This window comes from Babylonia areolata, chromosome 15 (genome assembly GCF_041734735.1).
Source record: "Babylonia areolata isolate BAREFJ2019XMU chromosome 15, ASM4173473v1, whole genome shotgun sequence".
Taxonomy (NCBI): domain Eukaryota; kingdom Metazoa; phylum Mollusca; class Gastropoda; order Neogastropoda; family Buccinidae; genus Babylonia; species Babylonia areolata.
The window spans coordinates 5,016,831-5,020,909 of NC_134890.1; the positions used below are offsets into that span (position 1 = coordinate 5,016,831).

General features: G+C 49.7%; 1 protein-coding gene across 14 annotated transcripts in view; it reads left to right on the forward strand.

Moving 5' to 3' along the window:
- Positions 1–1,087: 1,087 nt before the first annotated feature.
- LOC143290385 (uncharacterized) overlaps positions 1,088–4,079 on the forward strand; it is a 119,762-nt gene continuing 116,770 nt past the window's right edge. For 12 of the 14 annotated variants that reach the window (XR_013056381.1, XR_013056379.1, XR_013056383.1 and 9 more), the window contains exon 1: positions 1,088–1,630. The gene's annotated coding sequence lies outside the window, so the exon portion shown is untranslated. Of the gene's footprint in view, positions 1,631–1,683; positions 1,768–4,079 lie in introns of those variants that run through there. The other 2 variants (XM_076599779.1, XM_076599778.1) reach the window with 2 other exon arrangements.

Genomic DNA, 4,079 nt, shown 5'->3' on the forward strand with positions numbered 1-4,079 from the left:
GTGTGAACTCAGAACTCAGTTAATTGTTGTAAAACCCATCCGTGGAATTAATTGTGTGTGTGTGTGTGTGTGTGTGAACTCAGAACTCATTTAATTGTTGTAAAACCCATCAGAGGAATTAATTGTGTGGGTGTGGGTGTGGGTGTGTGTGACTGTCTCTAACCACCCACCCGGTCACCTCACAGCTGCACCACAGAGTAATACTAATAATCAATGGGGCAGCCAGCCATACGCACAAGGCCACACCATCTCAGGACCCTGGGACATAACAGTCCTTCCCTCCCCCTCCCCCCCCCCTTCCAGTCCTACCACTCCCCCGACTCCTCAGTCCCCCCACCCCCTCCACAACCCCACCTCCGCCCTCCTCTCCCACTCTCCCACCTGGGGCGGCCTCGAGAGCGATAATAGATCTATGTAGGCAACTAGGAGGCGATCAACCTTTTTCACAGGCGTGCCAGTAATGTGTGTGTGTGTGTGTGTGTGTGTGTGTGTTAAGTACTCAGCCACACGCACTCACACACACCACACCACTTCATACACACCACACACCTCACCACCAACCAACCCCAATAACCACTGACTTGCCCGATCAACTCTTGAGTGACACTCAATGGACGATTGGATCGTGTGTGTGTGTGTGTGTGTGTGTGTGTGTGTGTGTGTGTGCTTGCTTGCTTTCGCTTTTTCTTTACTGTCATGACCAGTAGTTGTTTGCCGAATAGCGCAGGCAGGCGTTTTATCAAAAGAGAAGAAAAAACAGTATTTTAAAAAAGATAATTCTCTGTGTGCTTCTGTTGCTGATTATGATTCTCTCTCTCTCTCTCTCTCTCTGTCTGTCTGTCTGTCCCCCTCCCCTCTTTTTCTCCTTCGGTGTGTGTGTGTTGGGTGCGTGTGATAGAGCCAGCTGACACAGGCATGCTGCTGTCTATACCAGTCCAACGTGTTGTTGGAGGTGGGGGGAAAAAGGAAAGAAAAAAAAAAAGGGGAGGGAGGAAAGTAGAGAAGTGGTCTCAGTGACAGTGCAAACCACTGAACTCATTGCCGCTAACACGTGGTAGGGGTACAGGGCTTGGCTGGAACACGGACCCGACGGGCCGATTCCAGAGAACTTTCCCCGCTAGGTTCCCACGTGCACACACTGTGTGTACAAGTGTGCGCGTGTGTGCGTGTGGAGCGAGCAGTGGAGCGTTGTCGTCGTTGTCGTGTGCGTGGAGATTTCTTCCTTTTTCGACAGATGCGGGCCTGTGACCCACTTGGTTTGGCTGTGCGGCTGTTCGGGGCACAGAGAGAGAGCGAGGAGCAAGAACCATTGATAGGAAAGCGTTCTATACCTCGGCAGTGTTTTGTAGTAGTGAGTGTGTGACGGGCGGACTCGTAGGCTTGCTCGTTGCTTGAAGGTAGTGGTAACCGGCATAGTCGTGCTTCGTTCTGTGCAGTGTGACGGTGTTCACCGGGTGTTGGTTGATTGACAGGGAGGAGGAGGAGGACTGATGATGGTGATACGTGGTCCACCTACCTCACCGTTCCCTGTCCAATTTGCCAGGAGCGCGAAACGACGCCCAGTGGCCGTACAGAGATGTGTGTGAGTGAGTGATTTGGAGTCCGTTCTTCACGTGTCAGTCATGACGTGGTGAGTGGTTCAGTTGAGGTGACAGGGATTCTGTGGAGTTCATCACTGCAGTGACCTCGATTCACCTGTTTGTAGGGCAGTAATGGATGATTCCACAGCGGCCTGTTCTGGCCGATTCCAGACAGGCAGTGTTGCACGTGTGTTTGGATAGGAGAGAGAGAATGTATGTGTAAGTGTGTGTGTGTGTGTGTGTGTGAGACAGACAGGCAGACAGAGAGATACAGAGAGAGAGCTGTAAGCAAACATGTAATAGGATACGTAAACCAAGTAAACAAATAGGCACTTTTTTCATAAAATGTAATTGAATATATAGAAGGCAAATAATTTTTATTAAAAAAAATTTGAGAATAAAAAAAAAGTGGGCCACGTTCAGCGAACCTGTGTACGAAAACACACACACACACACACACACACACACACACACACACACACACACACACACACACACACACACACACACAGTCACTCAGCGGGTGGATGATCCGGGTGACATCGTGTGTGTGTGTGTGTGTGTGTGTGAGTGAGAGTGAGTCACCCCATTCTGGCTTGTCAATGTCGTCTCCAGTGTTTGCAAACAAAAAAACGAAGGCGATAGAAAAAAGCGGATTTGAGAGAGGCAGTGGTACACATGTTTGTGGGGAGTTTGTGGGTGTTGTTTTTTGTACATGTATGTGCGTGTGTGTGTGGCTGTGAGTGTATTCGTGTGTGTGTGTGTGTGTGAGCGCGTGCGCGTGTGTTTTATGTGCATGTGGGTGTGTGTGAATGTGAGCACACGCGCGCGGGCCACATATAATCGCCAGCCTGTCGTATTGACGCGTGGAACATCCAGACATTTTGTACTGTTCAGCACAACACAGCTGTTGTTGGTAGGGAAGGGGGGAGGGAGGGAGGGAGGATGCAAGGAGAGAGGGAGAGACATCCATGGGAGGATTGAGGGGGGGGGGAGGTGGAGGATGAGAGGTAAGGGGGGGAGGTGGTTAATTGCACCAGCTGACTCCCATTTTAAACGCCTAGCTGTAGTTGTGAGAGCTGTTGCACAGCCAGTTTGTCTGGCCAACAAACCGTGTGAGGGAGGGGTGGGGAGTTCAGTGTTTTTTAAGGAGGAGAAACTGGACACTTTTTGGGGGGAGGAGGGTGGCGTGGGGGGCGGGTAGGGTGGGTCAGAAGAACTAAGGACTGTGCTGTACTCTGGCTCTGAGACATAAAACCACTTCCTTCTCCTCCTCCTCTGCCCCGTCCTCATTCTTGTCCTGATCCTTCTCTTCCTCCTCCTCCTCCTGCACATCTTCCTTTTCTTCCTCCTCCTCCTCCTGCACATCTTCCTTTTCTTCCTCCTCCTCCTGCACATCTTCCTTTTCTTCCTCCTCCTCCTCCTGCACATCTTCCTTTTCTTCCTCCTCCTCCTCCTCCTCCTCCTGCACATTTTCCTTTTCTTCCTCCTCCTCCTGCACATCTTCCTTCTCTTCCTCCTCCTCCTCCTCCTCCTGCACATCTTCCTTTTCTTCCTCCTCCTCCTCCTCCTGCACATCTTCCTTTTCTTCTTCTTCCTCCTCCTGCACATCTTCCTTTTCTTCCTCCTCCTCCTCCTCCTGCTGCACATCTTCCTTTTCTTCCTCCTCCTCCTCCTCCTGCTGCACATCTTCCTTTTCTTCCTCCTCCTCCTTCTCCTGCACATCTTCCTTTTCTTCCTCCTCCTCGTCCTCCTCCTTCGTGTAGTGTCCAGATCCACAGTTACCGTCAGTGAAATAAACACACTGACCCTGATTTGACATGCGGAGTCGAAATCCCCGGAAGAGCAGCAAGGGTGGCGGTTTTCTAGAATTCATGACATGTTATAACTCACGGCATAACCCTGCACGTCCCCCTCCCCACTGCCCCCCCCCCCTCCCACACACACACCAACACACCATCCCTTTCCAGCCTCTTACCACCCTCCCTCTCACATTTTAATGAGCAGAGGTCCCACTACCGGGTTTCACACTTCTTTCAGTTTGACTAAGGCGCACAGACACATCCTGTGTTATCATGCGAGAAGAAGTTGCTTTTTATGTTATTTTTTTTCTCCCAGATTAAAAAAACAACAATCTTTCTTCTTCACTCTCCTGTCTACACACACACACACACACACAACACACACACATGTATGCATATATATATATTATATATAATATATATATATATATATATTATATATATATATATTGCCCCCAGCCATCTCCACCCCACCTCGCCCTCCCAATATTTGTTCTCCTCCTTTCTGTAAGTCAGGTGATTTGCTTTTTCTGTGGGCCCTAATTCTAGTGAGTGAAGGCAGTCTTTAGTCAGTCGCGCGGAACTCAATTTAGCCTCAGCTATGTATGTTGTGTGTATGCAAGCTCTTTGTAGCTCTGTCACTATTCTGATGCTGATTTCTTTTCTTTTCTGTGTTTTTTTTTGGGGGGAGTTGGGT